Source organism: Balaenoptera acutorostrata, chromosome 10, assembly GCF_949987535.1.
Source record: "Balaenoptera acutorostrata chromosome 10, mBalAcu1.1, whole genome shotgun sequence".
Classification (NCBI taxonomy): Eukaryota; Metazoa; Chordata; class Mammalia; order Artiodactyla; family Balaenopteridae; genus Balaenoptera; species Balaenoptera acutorostrata.
Genome location: NC_080073.1, coordinates 40,902,377 through 40,930,177, shown reverse-complemented (window position 1 = coordinate 40,930,177; position 27,801 = coordinate 40,902,377). Strand labels below are relative to the sequence as shown.

Here is a 27,801-nt window from a genome sequence, read left to right as displayed (position 1 = left end):
ATTAGGTATTATAAGTGATCTAGAGAGGATTTAAAGGCTATATGTAAATACTACTCCATTTTATCCAAGGGCCTTGAGCATCCACGGATTCTGGTATACATGGGGGGCAGGGGTGTCATGGAACCAATCTCCCACAGATACTGAGAATGACTTTAATACTGTAATATGCTGGTATGTTAATCTCTTAACTCTAGTATAAAGACTAAGTATTAAAAATCACTACAGTGACAATAATTTCCTTATGAATACACAATATAAAAATATGTAGGGCTTCCCTGGTGGCGCAGTGGTTGAGAATCTGCCTGCCAATGCAGGGTACACGGGTTTGAGCCCTGGTCTGGGAAGATCCCACATGCCACGGAGCAACTAGGCCCGTGAGCCACAACTACTGAGCCTGCACGTCTGGAGCCTGTGCTCCACAACAAAAGAGGCCGCGACAGTGAGAGGCCCGTGCACCACGATGAAGAGTGGCCCCCACTCGCCACAACTAGAGAAAGCCCTCGCACAGAAACGAAGACCCAACACAGCCAAAAATAAATAAATTAGTTAATTAATTAATTTTAAAAAAATATGTAAACTGTGCTATCAAAAACATAAAATGGGAGAGGAAAGCATAGAATTTTTGTATACTATGGAAGTTAAGTTGTTATCAGCTTAAAATAGATTGTTATAACTATAAGATGTTTTATGTAACCCTCATGGTAATCACAAAGCAAAACACTACAGCAGACAGACAAAAGATCAAGATCAAAACATAACACTAAGGAAAATTATCAATTCAAAAAGGAAGACAGCAAGAGAGGAAGAAAGGAACAAAGGAATTACAAAACAGCCAGAACATAATTAATAAGATAGCTTTAGTAAGTCCTTACGTATCAATAACTACTTTAAATTTAAATTCATTAAATCATCTATTTGAAAGGCATACAGTAGCTGAATGGATTTAAAAAAAAAAAAAAAGACCCAACTATATGCTTCCCACAAGAGACTCATTTCAGCTTTAAGGACACAAAAAGACTCAAAGTGAAGGGATGGAAAAAGGTATTTCATGAAAATGAAAACCAAAAGAGAGCAGGAGTGGCTATACTTATACTTAGACAAAACAGACTTCAGGTGAAAAACTTAACAAGAGACAAAAAAGGTCATTATATAATGATAAAGAAGTCAGTTCATCAAGAGGATTTAACACTGGTAAATATATATGTACCCATTATCAGAGCACCTAAATATATTAAGCGAATACTAAAAGATCTGAAGGGAGAAATAGACAATACAGTAATGGTAGGAGACTTCAATATCCTACTTTCAACAAAAAATTGTCCAGACAGAAAATCAATAAGGAAACATTTGAACTTGAACTATACTCTAGACCAAATGGACCCAACAGACATACAGAATATTTCATCCAAACAGCACCAGAATACACATTCTTCTCAAGCACACATGGAACATTCTCCAGGATAGATCCTATGTTAGGTCACACAACAAGTATTAGCAAATTTCATAAGAATGAAGTATCTTTTCTGACCACAATGGTATGAAACTAGGAATCAGTAACAGGAGGAAGACTGGAAAATTCACAAATATGTGTAAATTAAACAACATACTCTTGAAGAACCAATAGACCAAAGAAGAAATCAAAAGAGAAATTTTAAAAATTATGAAACAAACTAAAATGGAAACACAACATACCAAAACTTATGGAATGCAGCAAAAGCAGTTTTAAGAGGAAAGTTTTTAATGATAAAGGTCTGTGTTTAGAAAAAAGAATAATCTCAAATAGACAAGCTAACTTTATGCCTCAAGGAATTAGAAAAAGAACAACAAACTAAGCTTTCTACTTACAAGGAAGGAAATAAAGAGCAGAGTGGAAATAAATAGAATCTAAAAACATAATAGAAAAGACGGATGAAACCAAGAGCTGGTTTTTTGAAAAGACAAACAAAACTGACACACCCTTAGCTAGACTCACCAAGAAAAAAGAAAGAGGACTCAAATAAAATCAGAAATGAAAGAGGAGATGATATAACAGAAATATAAAGGATCACAGAGACTACTATGAAAAATTAGATGTCAACAAATTTGACAACGAGAAGAAATGAATAGATTCCTAGAAACATGTGACCAACAAGACTAAATTATGAAGAAATAGAAAATCTGAACAGGCTGATTACCAGTAAGGAGACTGAATCAGTAATCAAAAACCTCCCAACAAACGGAAGTCCAGGATTAGATGGCTTTACTGGTGAATTCTACCAAACATTTAAAGAGAAATTAGTATCAATCCTTCTCAAACTCTTCAAAAAAAACTGAAGAGGAGGAAACACTTCCAAACTCATTTTATGAGGCCAGTGTTACCCTGATACCAAAGCCAGACAAGGACACAACAAGAAAAGAAAATTACGGGCCAATATCCCTGATGAAAAAAGATTCAAAAATCCTCAACAAAATTTAGTAAATTGAATTCAACAGCACATTAAAAAGATCACACACTATGATCAAGTGGACTTATTCCTGGGATGTGAACGAAGATGGTTCAACACATGCAAATTGATAAATGTGATATGCCACATTAACAGAATGAAAGATAAAAATCCTATGATCATCTCAATAGATGCAAAATAAGCATGACAAAATTCAACATCCTTTCATGATTTAAAAACTAATTGGGTATAGAAGGAATGTACCTCAACATAATAAAGGCCACATATGACAAGCCCACAGCTAACATCATAAGCAATGGTGAAAAACTAAGAGCTTTTCCTCTAAGAGCCAAAACAAGACAAGGGTGCCACTCCATTTTTTGGGGGGGGGGGCCGTGCTGCTCGGCTTCTGGGCTTTTAGTTCCCCTACCTGGGATCGAACCCAAGCTCTCAGCAGTGAGAGCATGGAGTCCTAACCACTGGAACGCCAGGGAATTTCCATGCGTGCCCACTATTACCGCTTCTATTCAGCAGAGGACTGGAAATCCTAGTCAAGGCAATTAGATGGGAAAAATTTTGTTTAATATTCAAATTGGAAAGGAAGAAATAAAATTGTCTCTGTTTGCAGATGACATGATCATATGTCCGAAACTCTGCCAAAAAAACTATTCAAACTGATAAATTCAGTAAAGCTGCAGTATATAAAATCAATATACAAAAGTCAGTTGCGTTTTTATGTAACAACAACAAACTATCAGAAAGGGAGATAAGAAAACAAACCCATTTACAATAGCATCAAAAAGAATAAAATACTTAGGGATAAATTTAATCAAGGAGGTGAAGACCTGTACACTGAAAACTATGACACCGATGGGGACTTCCTTGCTGGCACAGTGGTTAAGAATCCGCCTGCCAATGCAGGGGACATGGGTTTGAATCCTGGTCTGGGAAGATCCCACATGTCATGGAGCAACTAGGCCCCTGGGCCACAACTACTGAGCCTGTGCTCTAGAGCCCATGAGCTACAACTACTGAAACCCGCGCACCCTGGAGCCCGTGTGCCACAACTACTGAGCCCGCATGCTGCAACTACTGAAGCCCATACACCTGGAGCCCGTGCTCCACAAGAGAAGCCACCGCAATGAGATGCCCACACACCGCAACAAAGAGTACCCTCTGCTCACCGCAACTAGAGAAAGCCTGCATGCAGCAATGAAGATCCAACGCAGCCAAAAATAAAAAATAAAATTTTTAGAAATGAATTAGTAAGTTAAAAAAAAAAGACACTGATGAAAGGAATTGAGGAAGACACAGATAAATGGAAAAATATCCCAAGTTCATGGATTGGAAAAATTAATATTGTTAAAATGTCCATACTACCCAAAGCAATCTACAGATTCAATGCAACCTCTATCAAAATTCCATTGGCATTTTTCACAGAAACAAGAAAAATAATCCTATAATTCATACAGAACCACAAAAAGATCCCCAATAGCCAAAGCAATCTTGAGAAAGAACAACAAAGCTATAGGTACCATGTGTCCCAATTTCAAACTATATTAAAAAACTATAGGGAATCACAACTAACTGCTGAACAATCATCTACAGGAGGACACTGGAACTCACCAAAAAAGATACCCCACATCCAAAGACAAAGGAGAAACCACAATGAGACGGTAGGAGGGGTGCAATCACAATAAAATCAAATCCCATAACTGCTGGGTGGGTGACTCTCAAACTGGAGAACACTTACACCATAGAAGTCCACCCACTGGATTGAAGGTTCTGAGCCCCACGTCAGGCTTCCCAACCTGGGGGTCCGGCAAAGGGAGGAGGAATTCATAGAGAATCAGACTTTGAAGGCTAGTGGGATTTGATTGCAGGACTTCAACAGGACTGGGGGAAACAGAGACTCCATTCTTGGAGGGCACAAACAAAGTAGTGTGCGCATCGGGACCCAGGGGAAGGAGCAGTGACCCCATAGGGGACTGAACCAGACCTACCTGCTAGTGTTGGAGGGTCTCCTGCAGAGGCAGGGGGTGGCTGTGTCTCACCGTGAGGACAAGGACACTGGCAGCAGAAGTTCTGGGAAGTAGTCCTTGGTGTGAGCTCTCACAGAGTCCACCATTAGCTCCACCAAAGAGCCCGGGTAGGCTCCAGTGTTGGGCCACCTCAGGCCAAACAACCAACAGGGAGGGAACCCAGCCCCACCCATTAGCAGACAAGCGGATTAAAGTTTTACTGAGCTCTGCCAACCAGAGCAACAGCTAGCTCTACCCACCACCAGTCCCTCCCATCAGGAAACTTGCTCAAGCCTCTTAGATAGCTTCATCCACCAGAGGACAGACAGCAGAAGCAAGAAGAACTACAATCCTGCAGCCTGTGGAACAAAAAACCATATTCACAGAAAAACAGACAAGATGAAAAGGCAGAGAGCTAGGTACCAGATGAAGGAACAAGATAAAACCTCAGAAAAACAACTAAATGAAATGGAGATAGACAACCTTCCAGAAAAAGAATTCAGAATAACGATAGTGAAGACGGTCCAGGACCTCGGAAAAAGAATGAAGGCAAAGATCGAGAAGATGCAAGAAATGTTTAACAAAGACCTAGAAGAATTAAAGAACAAACAGAGATGGACAATACAGTAACTGAAATGAAAAATACACTAAAAGGAATCAATAGCAGAATAACTGAGGTAGAAGAACGGATAAGTGACCTGGAAGACAGAATGGTGGAATTCACTGCTGCGTAACAGAATAAAGAAAAAAGAGTGAAAAGAAATGAAGACAACCTAAGAAGCCTCTGGGACAACATTAAATGCAACAACATTAGCAATATAGGGGTCCCAGAAGGAGAAGAGAGAGAGAAAGGACCCAAGAAAATATTTGAAGAGATTATAGTTGAAAACTTCCCTAATATGGGAAAGAAAATAGCCACCCAAGTCCAGGAAGCACAGAGAGTCCCATACAGGATAAACCCCAGGAGAAACATGTCGAGACACATAGTAATCAAATTGGCAAATATTAAAGACAAAAAAAATTATTGAAAGCAGCAAGGGAAAAACAACAAATAACATACAAGGGAACTCCCATAACGTTAACAGCTGATTTCTCAGCAGAAACTCTACAAGCCAGAAGGGAGTGGCATGATATATTTAGAGTGATGAAAGGGAAGAAATTACAACCAAGATTACTCTACCCAGCAAAGATCTCATTCAGATTCGATGGAGAAATCAAAAGCTTTACAGACGAGCAAAAGCTAAGAGAATACAGCACCAGCAAACCAGCTCTACGACAAATGCTAAAGGAACTTCTCCAAGTGGGAAACACAAGAGAAGAAAAGGACCTACAAAAACAAACCCAAAACAATTAAGAAAATGGTAATAGAAACATACATATCGATAATTACCTTAAATGTGAACAGATTAAATGCTCCAACCAAAAGACACAGGCTTGCTGAATGGATAGAAAACAAGACCCATATATATGCTGTCTACAAGAGACCCATTTCAGACCTGGGAATACATACAGACTGAAACTGAGGGGATAGAAAAAGATATTCCATGCAAATGGAAATCAAAAGAAAGCTGGAGTAGCAATACTCATATCAGATAAAATAGACTTTCAAATAAAGAATGTTACAAGAGACAAGAAAGGACACTACATAATGATCTAAGGATCAATCCAAGAAGATATAACAATTATAAATATATATGCACCCAACATAGGAGCACCTCAATACATAAGGCAACTGCTAACAGCTATAAAAGAGGAAATCGACAGTATCACAATAATAGTGGGGACTTTAACATCTCACTTACACCAATGGACAGATCATCCAAACAGAAAATTAATAAGGGAACACAAGCTTTAAATGACACAATAGACCAGATAGATTTGGTATTTATAGGACATTCCATCCAAAAACAATACATTACACTTTCTTCTCAAGTGCACACGGAACATTCTCCAGGATAGATCACATCTTGGGTCGCATATCAAGCCTCAGCAAATTTAAGAAAATTGAAATCATAGCTAGCATCTTTTCTGACCACAATGGTATAAGATTAGAAGTCAATTACAGGGAAAAAAACGTAAAAAACACAAACACATGGAGGCTAAACAATACGTTACTAAATAACCAAGAGATCACTGAAGAAATCAAAGAGGAAATCAAAAAATACCTAGAGACAAATGACAATGAAAACACGATGATCCAAAACCTATGGGATGCACCAAAAGCAGTTCTAAGAGGGAAGTTTATAGCAATACAATCCTACCTCAAGAAACAAGAAAAATCTCAAATAAACAATCTAACCTTACACCTAAAGGAACTTGAGAAAGAAGAACAAACAAAATCCAAAGTTAGTAGAAGGAAAGAAATCATAAAGATCAGAGCAGAAATAAATGAAATAGAAACAAAGAAAACAATAGCAAAGATCAATAAAACTAAAAGCTGGTTGTTTGAGAAGATAACAATGTAAATTGATACAGCCACTACAGAGAACAGTATGGAGGTTCCTTAAAAAGCTAAAAATAGAATTACCATATGACCCAGCAATCCCACTACTGGGCATATACCCAGAGAAAACCATAATTCAAAAAGACACATGCACCCTAATGTTCATTGCAGCACTATTTACAATAGCCAGGACATGGAAGCAACCTAAATGCCCATCAACAGACGAATGGATAAAGAAGATGTGGTACAGATATACAATGGAATATTACTCAGCCATAAAAAGGAACGAAATTGGGTCATTTGTAGAGACGTGGATGAATCTAGAGACTGTCATACAGAGTGAAGTCAGAAAGAGAAAAACAAATATCATATATTAACGCATATATGTGGAACCTAGAGAAATGGTACAGATGAACCGGTTTGCAGGGCAGAAATTGAGACACAGATGTAGAGAACAAACGTATGGACACCAAAGAGGGAAAGGGGTGGGGGTGGTGGTGGTGTGATGAATTGGGAGACTGGATTGACATATATACACTAGTATGTATAAAATGGATAACTAATAAGAACCTGCTGTATAAAAAAATAAATAAAATAAAATTCAAAAATTCAACAACAACAACAAAAGCTATAGTAATCAAACAGTGTGGTACTGGCATAAAAACAGACACACAGACCAATGGAACATGACAGTGAACCCAGATATAAACCCACACATGTAGGGTCAACTAAACTTTGACAAGGAACCAAGAATATGCAATGGAAAATGGATAGTCTCTTCAATAAATGGTATTAGGAAAACAGGATATCCACACACGAAAGAATAAAACTGGATCCATATATTGCACCACTCACAAAAGTTAACTTAAAATGGATTAAAGACTTAAGTGTAAAATCTAAAACCATAAAAATCCTAGAAGAAAACACAGAGAATAAGTTCCTTGACACTGGTCTTGGCAATGCTATTTGGATATGACACCAAAAGCACAGGCATAAAAAGCACACACACACACACAGAAAGTACTACATTGAATTAAAAGGCTCTGCACAGCAAAGGAAGGAAACAACAAAATGAAAAGACAATGTATGGAAAGGAAGAAAATATTTGCAAACCATATATCTGATAAGGGGTTAATACCCAAACATATACCACTCAATAGCAAAACAAAACAAAACAAACAAAACAAAAAAACAAATAACTTGATTAAAAACTGGGCAAAGGACCAGAATAGACATTTTTCCAAAGAAGACATACAAGTGCTCAACAGGTACATGAAAAGATGCTCAACATCATTAGTGATCAGGGAAATGCAAATCAAAACCACAATAAGATATCATCTCACACCTGTTAGGATGGTTTCTATAAAAAGAACATATGTTGGCAAGGATGTGGAGAAAATGGAATCCTTGTACACTGTTGGTGGGAATGTGAATGGGTACAGCCATTATGGAAAACAGTACAGAGGTTCCCCCAAAATTTAAAAACCAAACTACCATCTCTTCAATAAGTGGTGCTGGGAAAACTGGACAGCTACATGTAAACAAATGAAATTAGAATATTTCCTAACACTATACACAAAAATAAACTCAAAATGAATTAAAGACCTAAATGTAAGGTCAAATACTATAAAACTCTTAGAGGAAAACATAGGCAGAACACTCTTTGACATAAATCTCAGCAAGATCTTCGATCCACCTCCCAGAGTAATGAAAATTAAAACAAAAATAAACAAATGGAACCTAATGAAACTCAAAAGCTTTTGCACAGCACAGGAAACCATATACAAAATGAAAAGACAACCCTCAGAAGAGGAGAAAATATTTGCAAACGAAGCAACCGACAAGGGATTAATCTCTAAAGTATACAAACAGCTCATGCAGCTCAATGTCAAAACAACAAACTGGGCTTCCCTGGTGGCGCAGTGGTTGAGAATCTGCCTGCCAATGCAGGGGACACGGGTTCAAGCCCTGGTCTGGGAAGATCCCACATGCCACGAAGCAACTAGGCCCGTGAGCCACAATTACTGAGCCTGCGCGTCTGGAGCCTGTGCTCCACAGTAAGAGAGGCCGCGATAGTGAGAGGCCTGCGCACTGTGATGAAGAGCGGCCCCCACTTGCCGCAACTAGAGAAAGCCCTCGCACAGAAACGAAGACCCAACACAGCCAAAAATAAATAAATAAAATTTTAAAACAACAACAACAAACAATCTAATCAAAAAATGGGCAGAAGATCTAAATAGACATTTCTCCAAAGAAGACATACAGATGGCCAAAAAGCACATGAAAAGATGCTCAACATCACCAATTATCAGAGAAATGCAAATAAGAACTACAGTGAGGTATCACCTCACACCGGTCAGAATGGCCATCTTCAAAAAGTCTACAAACAATAAATGCTGGAGAGGGTGTGAAGAAAAGGGAACCCTCCTACACTGTGGGTGGGAATGTAAATTGGTACAGTCACTATGGAGAAGAGTATGGAGGTTCCTTGAAGAACTACAAGTAGAGCTACCATATGATCCAGCAATCCCACTCCTGGGCATATATCTGGAGAAACCCATCATTTGAAAAGATACATGTACCCCAAAGTTCACTGCAGCACTATTTACAACAGCCAAGACATGGAAGCAACAGAGGAATGGATAAAGAAGATGTGGTGCATATATACATTGGAATATTACTCAGCCATAAAAAAGAATGAAATAATGCCATCTGCAGCAACATGGATGCACCCAGAAACTGTCATACTGAATGAAGTAAGTCAGACAGAGAAAGACAAATATCATATGATATCGCTTATATGTAGAACCTACAAAAAGGGTACAAATGAACTTATCAACAAAACAGAAATAGAGTTACAGATGTAGAAAACAAATTTATGGTTACTGGGGGTAAGGGTGGGGGGATAAATTGGGAGATTGGGACTGACATATACACACTTCTATACATAAAATAGATAATTAATATGTATAGCACAGGGACCTCTACTCAATACTCTGTAACGGCCTATATGGGAAAAGAACCTAAAAAAGAGTGGATATATGTATGTGTATAGCTGTGCAGTACACCTGAAACTAACACAACATTGTAAATCAACTATACTCCAATAAAAATTTTAAAAATAAAAAATAAAAAAAAACAAACTACCATATAATCCAGCAATTCCACTTCTGGGTATACATCCAAAGAAAATGAAATCATTTCTTGAAGAGATATCTGCATGTCTATGTTCACTGCAGCATTACTGCAACAATAGCCAAGATATGGAAACAACCTGTCCATTAACAGATAAATGGATAAGGAAGATGTGGGGCGGGGGGGTATGTATTGGAATATTATTCAGCCGTGAGAAAGAAGGAAATCCTGCCATTTGCAACAACATGGAAGAACCTAGAGAACATGACAGTAAGTGAAATTAGCCAGAAAGACAAATACTGCATGATCTCCCTTCTATGTGGAATCTTAAAAAGAAAAAAAAAGTGTCAAACTCATAGAAACAGAGAGTAGAATGGTGGTTACCAGGGCCTCGGAGAGATGGAGATATGCTGGTCAAAGGGTAGAAGCCTTCATTTGTAAGATGAATAAGCTCTGAGGAACCTAACACAGTGCAGAGTGACTATAGTTAACAATACTGTTTGTACTTGAAATTTGCTGAGAGAACAGACTACAAGTATTCTCACTACCAAAAAAAAAAAAAGGTAACTGAGGTGATGGATGTATTAATTAACCTGATTGTGGTAATTATTTCACAAAATATACATATGTCAAATCACTATGTTGTATACTTTAAATATACACAATTTTGTCAATTATACTGCAGTAAAGCTGAAAAAATTAAATAAGAATAGACAAATGCTTGGCAAATATTTATATACATACTTACATTAAAAAATATTAAGTAAGATACAGACGTCAACTATATATTTACAACCTTCTCCACCTCAAAGCTAAAACCAAGCCCAATGGGAACACATTAGAAGAACTCCCACTAAAGTCAGAGGCCAAACACAGCTATCTATGCACTTCACCACCACTATTTACTACTGTTGTGGAGGTACTACCTATCACAATTAGGCAACAGAAAGAAAATGTAGGTATACAACTAGGGGAAAAAAGATTAAAGTATCATTATTTGCAGATAATATTATTATATACCTGAAAAATCCAAGAGAATCAACTGAAAACCTTTTATAGTGGATAAAAGAATCAGGTAAGGTGATGAAAATTAATATATAGAAATCAGTGTCTTCACATACATCATCAACAAGTAGGTAGAAGATAAAATGCTTCAGCACTAAAAACAAAAAAAGACCTGAGAATAAACTTGACAAGAAATGTCAAGAAATCTCTCAAAAATAAAAGAAGACTCAAAGAGAAAGGCATGCAATCTTCTTAGTGGGGAAGACTCATCATCAAAATGTCACTCTTCCTACATTAACCTAAAAATGTAACTTAGTCCCAATAAAAACAAACAGGACTTTTAACTAGCAAAGTTATTTTACAGTTCATATAGAAAAACAAAAATAGCCAGGAAAGTTCTGAAAAATAAAGATAATGAACGAGAATTAACTTTACCAAATATCAAAACACGCTATACAACTTGGGTAATTAAAACAATGTGATAACAACACACTAAAACATGGATTAATGTATACAACAGAAAGTCCAGAAATAGACCCAAACGTACATGATATGTGGCAAAGTATATCACATGTAGTAAATGAAAGGGGATATTTAAACAAGTAGGAAAAAGATGAATTGTTCAATAAAAGGTACTGCAACAAATGGGTGGCCAATTGGGAAAAAATTAAGTTGGACCCACACTTCACACCAAAATAAATTCCAAATGGATAAAAGACTAAAAGGTAAAAAATGAAATAGAAAAAGTACTTTAGGAAACCACAGGATAGGGAGTTCCCTGGTGGCACAGTGGTTCAGAATCTGCCTGTCAATGCAGGGGACACAGGTTCAAGCCTTGGTCTGGGAAGATCTCACATGCCGCAGAGCAACTAAGCCTGTGTGCCACAACTACTGAGGCTGCTCTCTAGAGCCCGTGAGCCACAACTACTGAGAGCGCGAGCCACAACTACTGAAGCCCGCGCACCTAGAGTCCGTGCTCTGCAACAAGAGAAGCCATCACAGTGAGAAGCCCGCGCACTGCAACAAAGAGTAGCCCCTGCTCTCGCAACTAGAGAAAGCCCGCGTTCAGCAACAAAGACCCAACACAGCCAAAAATAAATAGATAAATTTATTTTTAAAAAAAAGAAACCACAGGATAATTTTTCATACTCTTCTACTAGGGAAAATCTTTCTAGGTATGACAGAGAACCCAGAAGCCTTAAAAAGTCAATAAATACAACCCAATTAAAAACTAATTTTTTTCCATGACAAAACCATCCTAAGTAAAAAAATAAATAACCATCTATAAAAATATAACTGCAATTCATACCACTGACAAAGTGCAAAGTTCCTTCATATATAAATAATTTTTACAAAATTAATTTTAAAAAAACTAAAGCCCAGTAGAAAAATAGGCCAAGGATATAAACAGCTTTTTCACAGAAAACAGAAATGGTCCTTCAACCTTAAACTAAGACTACCCCTGAGTGTTCATTCTCTTACTCTTAACTTTTCTACAGGCTGAACTAAGAAGTTTAGGGGGGAAAAAAATCTACAGAGAGAAACCATTTTTTCGCCTATCAAATAGGCAAAAACCGAACTGTGAGGTACCACAGTGTTGGTGAGGGTATGGATAAACAGGCACTGCCACACACGGCTGGGAGCATACATAGACAAAACCTCTATGGAGGTTTATCTGGTAAGAGCGATCAAAATCACAAAAGTACATACTCACCAACCCAGCCTTCCTGCCTCAGGTAAGTGAATGGATAGGTGCACTTGGCCATGCATGGACTGATGCATATAGAACATTAGTCAGTGGTGTCTGTGTTAGCAAAGTTTAAAACACCTTACATGTCCATCAATAAAGCTCAGGCTAAATAAATTAAGGTACATCCTGACAATGGAATATTATCCAGTTGTAAAAGACAATGAAAAAGCTCTTATGTATTGATAACAAACTATCACAAACAGAGGAAAAAGCAAGGGATATAGTGTGCCAATGCAGGGGACACGGGTTCGATCCCTGGTCCGGGAAAATCCCACGTGCTGCAGAGCAACTAAGCCCGCGAGCCACAACTACTGAAGCTTGCGCGCCTAGAGCCCATGCACTGCAACGAAGAGTAGTCCCCACTTGCCTCAACTAGAGAAAGCCCTTGCACAGCAACGAAGACCCAACGCAGCCAAAAATAAATAAATTTTAAAAAAGAAAGAAAGAAATGAGCTCTCTGTGTATTCGTCTGTATTATGCACAAAACAGCCCTGAACTGACACTCGAGAACTTGTAACACTGGCTGCCTCTGGGGAAAGGATCTGGTGGCCAGGGGCAAGGTGGAAGGGAAACGTTCCTGTGTATAACCTGTCGTACCCTTTAAATTTTGTGCTATGTGAATGTAGTACTGCACTGAAAAGCTAAAATTAAAAAATAATGAAAGCCTCCCTGTAGGAGCAGCAGCCTTCTACTCTGAGCTTCTGTATTTCCACACTGCCCTGTGTCCATTCTGACTTTCTCAGCCTCCCTTGATTGAGTGTGGTCCCTCTTGGGAGGTCACAGCTGAATCACCTTTGTTTCCCTAGAGCAGCCAGCACCTCATTTGGTGCCAAAAAGAAAGTCACTGTAGGTCTGTTCACTGTGCTAAACTAGTCCACTGGTGCAAACAATTCATCTTTGGGGGAAAGTTGCTTTGCAAAGTGGACCAATGATTAGGACAGGAAATTCTGCTTCTCTAAGCATCAAAATTACCCAAATAAGCCGGAAGAATTTTCAGCAGACTAAATTAACAGTACTGAAAAAAGAAAGGAGTTTCAGTTAATGAATGAAAGCCGATTTCAGAGAATTTGAAGCCTGAAAACACATATATTCAAGAGGATGACTACTGTCACATTTAGAATAATTGTGATGGCACAACAATACCCATATTGAAGGAAGACTAAATTACATTGTTTGTGATGGTCGTCACAAATAACCATGTACAAGATGCCAACCCTCTTCACAATTCAGCATCAACAAACATATTAAAGATTTTCATCCACAACGCCAGCTACCTACATTTTCATTCCCTCTTGACCTGGTTAGCAATGACTAACAAAGGGACTGAACTGACCACTGCTAAGAACATGGGCAAAGAATCTGTTTTAAAGCTAGAAACAACCCAGGAGCTCAATGGGGCAGCCCTGTCATTCCTCAAGATAGGACCTTTGGCTCAGAGATAGGGTGCCCTCAGCCTTGGTCCCAGCTGGCAGGAGCATGGCCAGGACCAGCCTCCTGCTCTCAGCCACACATGGGCACATCCAGGCCGCACAGAATGGTGGTCTCTTGCCTGGTTTCCTGACAGAAGTGTGGTCTGCTGGAAAGCAGCATGGTTCTTGATAGTTTACCCAAAAGTCAAGTTGTGACGAGTCTCTATTTTATTACTATCTCAAGAGCTTTTAATATAAATGCCACACGGAAGATGGTTCCATCCCAAACACAAAATATGCAAAAGACCTGTCTGTGAGGGGGAGAGTGCCAAAGAGAGCCAAGAGATGAGGGTCACCTGGGGCCCTTCTCCTTGTAACAGTTTTTCAAAAAACAGTGCTGGAAAACTGGATAGTCACATGCAAAAAATGTTAACCTGGACCCTTACCTTACATCATATACAAAAATTAACTCAAAATGGATCAAAGACCTAAACAAAGAGCTAAAACTATAAAACTCTTAAAAGAAAACATAGGGCTTCCCTGGTGGCGCAGTGTTTAAGAATCCACCTGCCAATGCAGGGGACACAGGTTCGAGCCCTGGTCCGGGAAGATACCACATGCCATGGAGCAAATAAGCCCATGCGTCATTAACTACTGAGCCTGCGCTCTAGAGCCCACGAGCCACAACTACTGAGCCTGCATGCAACAACTACTGAAGCCCACGTGTCTAGAGCCTGTGCTCCGCAACAAGAGAAGCCACCACAGTGAGAAGCACGCGCGCCTCAATGAAGAGTAGCCCCCGCTCATCACAACTAGAGAAAGCCGCGCACAGCAACGAAGAACCAAAGCAGCCAAAAATAAATAAAATAAATTTTTAAAAAAATTAAAAAGAAAAGAAAACATAGGGTTAAAAGCTTCATGATATTCGATTTTGAAAGGATTTCTTAGGTATGACACTAAAAGCACAGGCAACAAAAGAAAAAACAGACAAATTAGAGTTCATAAAAACTAATCATTTTTGTACATCAAAGGAAACTATCAACAGAGTGAAAAGACAACCCACATAATGGGAGAAAATATTTGCAAATCATATATCTAAGAAGGAATTAATATCCAGAATATAGGAAGAACTCCTACAACTTGGCAAACAAACAAACAAAACAACTGATTCAAAAATGGGCAAAGGGGACTTGAGGACACGGGGCAAGGGAAGGGTAAGCTGGGAAGAAGTGAGAGAGTGGCATGGACAGATATACACTACCAAATGTAAAACAGCTAGTGGGAAGCAGCCACATAGCACAGGGAGATCAGCTCGGTGCTTTGTGTCCACCTAGAGGGGTGGGATAGGGAGGATGGGAGGGAGACGCAAGAGGGAAGGGATATGGGGATATATGTATACGTATAGCTGATTCACTTTGTTATAAAGCAGAAACTAACACAACAATGTAAAGCAATTATACTCCAATAAAGTTGTTAAAAAAATATGGGCAAAGGACTTGAACAGGCATTTCTCTAAAGAAGATATACAAATGGCCAAAAAACACATAAAAAGATGCTCGACATCACTAATCATTATGGAAATACAAATCAAAACCATAATGAGATACCACTTCACACCCACTAGGATGGCTCTTATTTAAAAAACAAAAACAAACAAAAAAATAACAAGTGTTGGAAAAGAGAAAAAAGTGACTTCCCTGGCAGTCCAGTGGCTAAGACTCTGCACTTCCAATGCTGGGGCGGCTGCATGGTGCGGCCAAAAAAAAAAAAAACAGTGTTGGTAAGGATGTGAAGAAATTGGAACTTTTGTGCACTGCTGGTAGGAATGAAAAATGGTACAGCCCCTATGGAAGACAGCTTGGCAGTTCTTCAAAAAGTTAAACATAAAATTACCATATGATCCAGCAAGTCCTCTCCCGGGTATATATCCAAAGAACTCAAAGTAGGGACTCAAACAGATATCTGTACAGATATCTTTACAGATATTTATAAACAGCATTATTCACAACAGGCAAAAGGCGGAAATTGCTCAAATATTCATTGACAGATGAAGAGATAAACAAAATGTGGATGTACGTACAACAGAATATTATTTGGCCTGAAAAAAGAATGAAATTCTACAACATGGATGAATACCGAAAACATGTAAAGTGAAATAAGCCAGACACAAAAGAACAAATATAGTATGATTCCACTTACATGTAGGACCTAGAATGGTCAAATTCATAGAGGCAGAAAGTAGAATGGTGATTGCCAAGGCCTGGCAGGGAGGGGAGAATGGGGAGTTGTTTAATGGGTACAGAGTTTCTGTTTGGAATAATGAAAATGTTCTGGAAATGGAAAGTGGTGATGGCTGCACAACACTGTGACTATATTTGATGACACTGAATGCTACACTTAAAAATGGTTAAAATGGAGAATTCCCTGGCAGTCCAGTGGTTAAGACTCCACGCTTCCAATGCGCAGGTTAAGACATTAAATTTTATGTTATGTATATTTTGCCTCAATAAAAAAATCAACAAATAATTAAAAAATACAATAATGAGAAGAGTGGATGATATAGATGAAACAAGTGCCCTCAAGTTAATGAGTAAATGACAGACATAACTAAGTGATACATACACAATGGAATACTGTTCTCTGCTTCTGTGTATATTTCAATTTTATGATAATAAACATTAATAGAGAAGTCCTTTGTAAGGAGCAAGGTCTTTTCAGAATTTATCCCTTTACAAAATTTAGCAACAATGAACACACAAGGATCAAAGACCTAAACTTAAGACTTAAAAGTATAAAAACTCTTAGAAGAGAACATAAGGCAAAAGCTTTACGACACTGGATTTGGCAATTCCTTGGTATACGACCAAAGGCAATGGCAACAAAAGAAAAAATAAACAGACTGGACTTCATAAAAATTTTTAAATAATAAAATTTTTAAACTGTGTGCATCAAAAGATACTAATCGATACTTCCCTGGTGGTCCAGTGGGTAAGACTCTGTGCTCCCAATGCAGGGGGCCCAGGTTTGACCCCTGGTCGGGGAACTAGATCCCGAATGCATGCTGCCACTAGGAGTCCGCATGCGGCAACTAAGAAGTCCACATGTGGCAATGAACTTCCCACATGTTGCAGCTAAGACCCAGCGCAGCCAAAATAAATAAATAAATAAATATTTTTTTAAAAAGTAAGCACACAAATAAATTTTTTTAAAAAAATATACTATCAACAGGGAATTCCCTGGTGGTCCAGTGGTTAGGCTCTGCACTCTCAGTTCCGAGGGCCCGGGTTCCATCCCTGGTTGGGGAACTAAGATCCCACAAGCCATGCAGCATGGCAAAAGAAAAAAAAAAACTATCAAAAGAGTGAAAAAGCAACCCACAGAATGGGAGAAAATATTAACAAATCATACATCTGATAAGGGATTAATATATAGAATATACAGAAAAGTCCTAAAACTCAACAACAAAAAAACAATCTGATTAAAAAATGGGCAAAAGACTTGAAGAGACATTTCCCCAAAGATATACAGATGGCTAATAAAGACATGAAAAGATGCTCAACATCACTAATCACTAGGGAAATGCAAATCGAAATTACAATGACTCAGTAGCAACCACTGAAAATACCTCAGAAATATTAATAGAGTAGAGCTTGCTCTGCACCCAGGACAGTGCTAGTGCTAGAGCTGCTGGTATAAAAAAACCACTGAACTATATCTAACTGGACTCCTGCTCATTTATAAACATTCAAGGAGGCAGGATTTAGCAATCTAAAGTGAGCAGGGGGCCAGTAATTTGAAACAGTGTACAATCAATACTAGGTCGTGTGGTTCAGAATATAAACTCATAACTTCTTTCTTTAGGTGAATTAAAGCAGATCCTTAAATACACACTGCTGCTACCTTAAATAAATTTATTAGAAATCTCTTCTGTAGTTTCTTTCATCCATTTTATAAACTGTACAAGCACAAATATAAGGCAGTATTTACCATTTAAATTACGAAAAGAATTTTAAAAGGTTTTAAGGCCAAATTGAGTATATGAACTTCAGGAATATTAATAAAATGGTCAACTCTGTAATTATGATATTTACTTGTTAAATTGCTTATGCTATAAATTTTATTATTTTTTTAAAAAATACTTATTTATTTATTTATTTTGGGCTGCCTCAGATCTTAGTTGCAGCGTGTGGTCTTAGTTGCCCTGTGGCATGTGGGATCTTAGTTCCCTGACCAGGGATCGAACCCACATCACTGGAAGGCGGATTCTTAACCACTGGACCACCAGGGAAGTCCCTATAAATTTTAAAATACACATGTAAAATGAGATTTAGAAATGCTGCTCCTTTCTAGGCTCTTATTTTTCTAGAGTACACTTTCACTCCTGCCTTAGTTATTGAAGATATCTTTCTGAATCAATGTATGATGCTGTCAATGGACACTTTATCTCAAGTCATAACTACTCATTTGTATAACATTAAGAAAGTTATTCTTAATTTGAATGCTAATCAAGGGATAAAATTTTAATGTTCTGGAGACTATTTTCACATATGATTTGTTAAATGCTGGACTATATTATGAAAATGTTTTCAAGAAATCATTTTAAGTATATAGATCAGTGTTTCTTACAGGTAAAATGCTAAAATAAGCTTCCTATAATAGGTACAGGTGTTATTTTTGAGTTTTGTACAATATTACAAAATTAACAACACAAAAAAATGCTTAATTTATTCAACAAATACGTTTACACAAATTTGGCAGGACTTTAGAAAGACTCTATATTTGAGAAAAGATGTGGTTCACTTACACTACATATACTGTATTATCCTTTCATAGCATTAGGTGCCTGGTACTTTAAATCTGTGACAAACTGTGACAAATTTTTAAAGAGGAAGTATTATTGTAAAATGAAGAATTATATATTTCTAAATGCTGTACTGCTGTAAATTTAACTGATAAAGCTCTGCTTATTTAGAGTTTTGAAGAAATATCCTCTCTTCAGTTAAACATTTTCATAATGGAATGATGTAAACTGAAGTGATAAACAGTATTATTAAAATAAAATGTTTATATATAAAAAAAAAAGAAGAAAGTTATTCTTAAAATTTATTCTCAGCAAATAGTTGAGAGCTGTACTATGTAACCACTTTCTGTGTTGATTTTAAGTGATCTTTAAAAAACTTCTTAGCAAAAAACCAAAAAACTACAAGGAGAGATACTACCTCATACCCATTACAATGACTATTATCAAAAACCCCAGAAAACGAGACTTCCCTGGTGGCGCAGTGGTTAAGGATCTGCCTGCCAATGCAGGGGACACGGGTTCGATCCCTGGTCCGGGAAGATCCCACATGCCACGGAGTAACTAAGCCCGTGCACCACATCTACTGAGCCTGTGTTCTAGAGCCCGCAAGCCACAACTACTGAGCCCACATGCCACAACTACTGAAGCCCATGTGCCCTAGAGCCCGTGCTGTGCAACGAGAAGCCACCACAATGAGAAGCACACACACTGCAATGAAGAATAGCTCCTGCTCACCACATCTAGAGAAATCCCACATACAGGAATGAACACCCAATGGAGCCAAAAATAAAATAAAATAAATTTAAAATAATAATAATAAAGCTTTAGGGCTTCCCTGGTGGCGCAGTGGTTGAGAGTCCGCCTGCCAATGCAGGGAACACGGGTTCGAGCCCTGGTCTGGGAAGATCCCACATGCCGCGGAGCAACTAGGCCCGTGAGCCACAGCTACTGAGCCTGCGCGCCTGGAGCTTGTGCTCTGCAACAAGAGAGGCCGCGACAGTGAGAGGCCCGCGCACCATGATGAAGAGTGGCCCCCGCTTGCCACAACTAGAGGAAGCCCTCACATAGAAAACGAAGACCCAACACAGCCACAGATAAATAAATAAATAAATAAAATTATTTTAAAAATAATAATAATAATAATAAAGCTTTAAAAAAAACAGAAAACAACAAGTGTTAGCAAGGATGTGGAGAAACTGGAACCCTTGTACATTGCTGGTAAGAATATAAAATGGTACAGCCTCTGTGGAAAACAGTATGGTGGTTCCTAAAAAATTAATCATAGAATTACCATCCAGCAATTCCACTTCCATACTGGCCCAAGAGAACTGAAAACAAGGACTTGAACAAATATGTGTATACCCATGTTTATAGCAGCATCATTCACAACAGCCAGAAGGTGGAAACAATTCAAATGTCAACAGATGAATGGATAAACAAAATGTGGTATATACACGGAATATTATTCAACCTTAAAAAGGAAAGAAATTCTGATACATGCTACGACATGCTTGAACCATGAGGATATTATGCTAAATGAAATAAGCCAGCCATAAAACGACTAATACTGTATAAGTCCACTTATATGATATACTTAGAGTAGTCAAAATCATAGAAAGTAGGATGGTGACTGCCAGGGACTTGGGAGAGGAGAAATGAGGAGTTATTGTTTAATAGGTACAGAGTTTCAGTTTTGCAAGATGAAAAGAGATATGGAGAGAATGGTGTTGATATTGCAAAAAAAATTATGAATGCACTTAATACCACTGAACTGTACACTTAAAAATGGTTAATATGCTAAGTTGTGTATTTACCACAATAAAAAAAAAAATGGAACAACAACAAAAAAGAATTAGTACATAGGAGGGGGCAGGGGAAAGCAGGGCTCAGAGGGATTCAAGTGTACAAAAAAAATGAAAGGAAATAGATGAGAACATAAATTTGGCTACAAGAATATAATCACAGTAATGTTTAGAATAGAGATGAAATGTGTTATATATTTTATGGGAAAATTTGAGAGAAAGAGCAAAATATCTAGCTGTAAAAAAAAAAAAAAAATGTTATAAGCCAGAAGTAAGGTTAATACAGAAAGCACAAGCCAGAGGACTCTGAATATAAAAGAGACTCTGAGCTCCCTAGGGGCCAAGGCAAAGAGGGAACCATTCTGACACAGTTCACAGTATGGTTTAATCAAACCAATGGCCCAATAGTTCAGAAGAGGCACGACCATTCCAGGCACTGGACCTGAAGGAAATTTCTAATTGGCCTCCAGATTTTCTTGGGGACTTCTAATATAGATCTCAACGCAAGCTGATGGGGCCACGCAAAGTGAGTTTAGTTAAAACAAAAACAAAAACAAAACAACTGGAAGGAAGTCAGAAATATGCTGCTTCCTAATGATCCAGTTTCATCCAAAGACAAAACACTGCTAGAACAGGTACACTGAAGCATGTTCCAGCACAATCCCATGGATGTCCTTTACCACAGTTGAGCTCAGGATAGCTTTTGGGAGGTGAAGAATTCAAGATTATCCTCCCTGACAAGAATATGAGATGCAATGTTCTCTACTGCCTGCTGAAGGAAGGCAGGGCTTGATGTTTCTAACAGTCACTGTTGCTGGGGTGACAACCAAGAATAAATGTCAAACCAAACCATGGCTCATACCTGAAAGAAGGTAACTAATCACCCCATGGAGATGAGGTGGCATAAATACAGCCTGGTACAGGGAAGGAGTGGGTAGGCCAGCTTGGGGCAGATCATGAGAGTGGGGAGCTACTGAACATTGTTGAAGAGGAGAGAGACCATGATTGAAGACTTCCTGAGTGACAATGCAGTCTTCCGAAAGGTGCAAACGAAGCCCACAGCCAAACACAGCAAGCTGGGTTGGACAAGGCTGCTCAAAGAGAAAGTCATTGGAAAACATAAAAATAAATGAGAGAGGACTTCCCTGGTGGTCCAGCGGTTAAGACTCTGTGCTCCCAATGCAGGGGGCCCAGGTTCAATCCTTGGTCAGGGAACTAGATCCTGTGTACCGCAACTAAAGATCCCGCATGCCGCAACTAAGACCAGGCGCAGCCAAATACATAACTAAATATTTTAAAAATAAATAAATAAATGAGAGCTCATGTTTTTAAAAATCCAAAAATGTTCTAGAATAGTTTTATACATGAAAAAATGTTCACACAATAACAGAAAATGGATACAAAACAGTATGATCCCATTATACAAAGAGAACAAGAGAATGAGCAAGAAAGAAGCCTGAGAAGAAGCCTGCTAGTGGTTACCACTAGGATTACAGACAATTGAAATCTGTGCATGTACATGTGTGTGTATGTGTGCGCTTGAGTGTGCACCTATTAATTTTTATTCAACCTGGGTGACTCGAATTAAAAAAAAAAAACTCTAATTCCTCAAGAACCTTAGAAACTGCAGGGAAAACAGAAATAGCACTATAACTGAGAATACAATCTTAATTATGACATCATCTAAAAATAAAAAGGAAATTGACTAAAAACAAGAGCCAGTTATGTACAGATCTTCTTCAATTTACAATGGAGTTACATACTGATAAACCCAACCTAAGTTGAAAATATTGTAAGTCGAAAATGTATTTAATACACCTAGACGGCTGAACATCATAGCTTAGCCTAGCCTACCTTAGATGTGCTCAGATTACTTACGTTAGTCTACAGTTGGGCAAAAGCATCTAACACAAAGCCCGTTTTATAATAAAGTGTTGAATATCTCACGTAACTTAACTGAATACCGTACTAAAAATGAAAAACAAAATGATTGTCTGAGTACAGAATGGCTATAAGTGTATCAGTTGTTTACCCTCATGATTGCATGTCTGACTGGGAGCTGCGGCTCGATGCTGCTGTCCAGCATCACGAGAAAGAGTATGTACCGCGTATCACTACCCCAGAAAAGATCAAAATTCAAAATTTGATGTATGGTTTCTACTGAATGCATGATTGCTTTGGCACCGTCATATCGTGGAAAAACTGTAAGTTGAATCATCATTAATTCGGGGACCAACCGTACTTGGCAAAACTATACTATAAGACTAACTGATGCTGGGGACTTCCGTGGTGCTCCAGTGGCTAAGATTCCGCACTCCCAATGCCGGGGGCCCGAGTTCGATCCCTGGTCAGGGAACTAGATCTTACATGCTGCAACTAAAGATCCCGCATGCCACAACTAAAAAAAAAAAAAGATTCCACATGCCGCAACTAAAAAGATCCCGTATGCCACAATGAAGATCCCGCGTGCTGCAACTAAGACCCGAAGCAGCCAAATAAATAAATAAATATTTTTTTTTAAAAAAGACTGATGCTGATGAGATTCAGAGTGAAACATGAAAGCACTGACATCGTGCTCTGGTTTTAGAGCCATGGCTCTCAAAGTGTGGTTCCCTAGGCCAACAGTAGCAGCACCTGGTAACTTGTTTGAAATTAAAATTCCAGGGCCTACCTCTCACCTACGGATTCTGGAGGTGGGGTTAAAACAATCCCTCCAGGTAATTTTAATTCACACTAATGTTTGAGAACCTAATTACGAAGTAATGATAACTCATCTGGATAAAAACAGCTTATGTAATTAGGAAAATATATTTCTTGCTCAAAACCCATTCTGTTATATTAACCTAAACTCCTGAACAAACACTAATCTATTCAATTGTGAAATGATAAGCTGGAAGATGACAAAGATATTTTTTAGTTAGGTATAATTCTGGAACCACTCATTTTGAAATAATGTACTAACCACTGCAGTGGAATGAACTGAAGAATCTAGTTTGTAAAAAGTGATAAGGAATCAACGTATTTGGAATTTCAATATTTAGATGATTTGAAAATACTCTAAGGTTGGGAAATAGTGCAAATACGACTATTACAACTGCCATATTTGCATAAACTGAATAGTTTAGTCTCTCTGGCTTCAGACTGAATTAACATGTTTAAAATAGAAAAGTTTCAACAACAAAATTTTAACAACTTCTTCTTCTTTCTTTATTTATTTTTTGGACGCACTGCGTGGCTTGTGGGACCTTAGTTTCCTGACCAGGGATTGAACCCAGGTCCTCAGCAGTGAAAGTGCAGAGTCCTAACCACTGGAACGCCAGGGAATTCCCCCAAATTTTAACTCTGAAGGGCTTTATCAGTCACTATAGTGTCAAACTTAAGAGCGGTACTATATTTGAGACATAAAGACTATTGAAATACCAGATCCTCTTTCATACTCGGACTGCAATTTCTAAAGTAATTTATAATTGGTTATTAATATGAAATACCCTTTCTCTGATTATGTGGAATTACATTGAACTTCACTAGACTTCCAACTTAGGAACAAATGGGACAAATAACACTTCACATATTTTATGAATTCAGAAAATGCTAAATATCAAATAAACCAGTGGTTTCTTAATATTTTTGATTATGAATCCCCAACAACAAAAATTCAAGTACATATCCCCAATATACGTATACTTATACATAAATTATATATATGTGCTACTGTGATAATACGGAGTGTACATTATAAAATACAAAATAAAAATTAAATAAGGCTGAAATAAACACAAAGATTCGTTTTAATTTTTTTTCCTGAGACCCACGTGCACCCTTGATGCTTACACACCCACACCCCTCTTTGGACTCTACTTCAAAGCTGCATGGCCCAGCAACCCTGCAAACATTCTCAGGCAGTGCCCCTGACCACTCAAGGGGAAGCTGTCAAACACAGTGACCAAATGAATGTCTCCTTCCTGCGGAGTTCCACCATCTCTGACTCAAGTCTGTGACACTGGGTTCCTTCCTTCACCCCTAACACCCTCCTCTGCTACCTTTCACTTGGTAGGCAGTGGAGAAGACTGTGAAGCCAGCAGGTCCAAGAACAGCATAAAAGCATGGACTCTGTTTTCAGACAAACCTGGGTTTCCACCTGGCCTCAGCTTCTAACTCACTAGGTGACCCAGGGCCAGTCAGATAACATCTCTAAAACTAATCAGTTAAGGAGGTGATAACAGTGTCATCGTCCCTGGTTACTATGAGGATTAAGTGAGATAATCTGTTATGAGAGCACCTAGCACAGAATCTAGACAGCCCAAGTGCTGGATAAATATTTTACCCAGAATTATTACTTCAGGCAGCAAAAGAAGTCACCTGGACTTTGCTTCAGTGGCCGACTCAGGAAGGGAGCAAGTTACAGTGGAAGTAGCTAGGTGGTGCAGTTCGGCAGACCTGGTTAGAAGGCCTGATCCCCAATGCCAAGCTGGGTGACACTGGCAACCCAGCTTCTCTATGAGGGGCAGTCTTATCTGTTTAATGGGAGCGATGACACAAACTATACATGAAGTACCTATCGGAGCCGGTAAAACTAACACTGGTGGCCACCAAATGGCCACCGATGGTGAGGGTAAGCAAATAACACATAAACCTAAGTGTCATTTCAGGGTCCTTGGGACACATTCATGTATACACTAAGACAGTAAGCATCCCCTAAAGTCTACCACCAAATGTTAATAAATGCATGTGTACTGAACCCCACAGGTATGGTTCATTTCCCAACTGGACAGTTTACTTGTTCATATATGACCTCAAGCAATTCACAATCTTTATGCCTCCATTTTCTATGCATAAACTAGGAGTAGTAGACTTTTTATACCCACCTCCCGACAGTAAACTAATCTAGATGATGGGGGAGGGGGACCTAAACCAGTGATTATAAAGCACATGGAGACCTCTGGAGAGGTGCTGTTTTTACCACAACAGCAAAAGAAAAGAGAGCTCTCAAACACCAGACGCGTTCATAATAAATGAGAAATAATTCTTTCAATTTCAATAAATCACCAAAAGAATGAGTGTGGAGATAATATTTATACATATTTTGTGGTTTTTACATCGTGTGCCCCGGGGGAATGCTGCAAATGTGTAAAACACCTAAAACCTAAATTCTATCAACGTACATTAAAAAGATATAGGTCGTCAATTAGAGGAACACCTAAAATACTCTCAGACACCCTTGACCCTGACTCCCTTATAAAAGCTTCAGTCTTCAGCACAATACCCTGAGATGGCAGCACAGCAATAAGGACACTGCATAACCAAACTTCACAAACGTTTGGTCAGAAACACACTCAAAGCTAGTATCATTAAAGAAACCTTTACTATGTCGTCCTCACAAAAATTATTACAAAATCCCCAGAAGGAGTTTAGTCACCCAGCTCTGTCACCACAGAAGGTGGGGCAGTGAGTGACACGAAACAGGGCAAACTAATGCCAGGAGGGGACTCACTGCTCCCCTAGGCCACGAGCATTTCCACCTGTACAACTACCTACGGCTCAAACAGTCTGGATCCCTGGCTCCCTGCAGCTAATGCTATTCTGACGTTAGGATCCTGCATGATGAACGGAGGTAATAAACCACCTAGAGTAAGAGGCAACATCAGTGAACAATGTTTAGGTCTGAGCGAAACAGAAAACTAAAAACCAAGCAAAACCCAGCAAAGAAGCTACGTGTTGCCTCTCAATCAGATCTTGCAAAAGAGGCAGGTGCGGGCAGCGTGCTCTCCTCCGCACTCCGGAAAACCCAGACAGCCCAAAAGCAGGTTCTAGAACCGGCAGCTTCCCAGGGGACGGCGGGGCCAGGGGGCGCAACAGCGCGACCCCCTCTCAGGCCAGTGGTCCCCGGGGCCAGGGGGAGGGCTGAGGGCGCGCGGTTGGCCCGGACGGGGGCGCGGCCAGGGTGGGATTGGGAACGCGGCAACCCGGCCCCCTCTCTGGCTGCAGTCTCTCAGCCCGGCCCGCACGGCTGCTGGACAGCGCCCACGCCGGCGCGCCAGTGCCCCCGGCGGCCCCCATCCCGGAACTCCCCGGGCCGCGCAGCGGGAGGCCCGAGCCGGGCCCGGGAGCGGACGCTGTGGGGACGCGCTCAGCGGTACCTGTGGCGGCAACAGCTCTCGGGCGGCGACGGCGGCAGCGGCGGCGGGGACGGCGGCGGGGACGGGGACGGGGGCGGGGCGCGGCGTGCGCGCTCCCGGCCCGCGCGGTCCGGGCGTGGCGCCCGCCCTCTCTCTCCCGGCCGCCAGGCGCCCGCGCAGCTCTCCGCCCCTTCACCTCTCACCTCCTACCTTTCCCCTCCCGCTCCCGCCCCCACCGTCCTTCGCATGTGCTCCCAGTGGCGCGCGCATGCGTGATCGAGCCCCCAACTGCGGCTCCCGCTCGCCCCCTGGTGGACACCGGTCACACGACCCCTGGGGAGAGGTCTGGGGCGGGGCGGGGCGGGGCGGGGCGGGGCCGGGCGAGGCGGACCGCAAAGCTGGGACAGAGCCTTGAGTAGAACACCAGAGCTTTTAAGAACACGTTCCGCGGAATTAGCAAGAACACGCACAGGCTGCCCATGTTCCCTGTTTCATAACAGCGAAAAATTAAAAGCAGCCGAGATATACAATAAATGGGTCGAATAAATTATGTCCATAAAATGGATTTCCTTAAAGTCTTTTAAAAGGGTAAGATTTATGAATACTTAACTAATGTGGAAAGATGTTCTTGAAAGAAGGTTCAAAATGAGCTGTAGGGTATAAGCTTTTCTGTTGAAAACAATCCAAGAAGGGTCTGGGGCGATGCTGATGTATGGTCGGTGGATATCTCTGGGTGGAGGATTAGGGTGTTAGGATTTTTCCATTTGCTCACGGGCATGTAACCATCTTCTACATGGAACACATATTTGTTGTAATAGCAATAGCTATGTCCATCGAGTGTTTACTCTTCACCAGGTGCTTGAAACCAAGTCCCCCTAAAACCGAGTTCCTCTGCC

At 39.7% G+C, this 27,801-nt stretch overlaps 1 protein-coding gene across 5 annotated transcripts in view; it reads right to left on the bottom strand.

The window, feature by feature from the left end:
- Positions 1-27,155, bottom strand: part of SCAP (SREBF chaperone) — a 94,383-nt gene extending 67,228 nt beyond the window's left edge. For 3 of the 5 annotated variants that reach the window (XM_057555509.1, XM_057555510.1, XM_057555511.1), the window contains exon 1: positions 26,927-27,155. The gene's annotated coding sequence lies outside the window, so the exon portion shown is untranslated. The remainder of the gene's footprint in view (positions 1-26,926) is intronic. The other 2 variants (XM_057555506.1, XM_057555508.1) reach the window with 1 other exon arrangement.
- Positions 27,156-27,801: the final 646 nt, after the last annotated feature.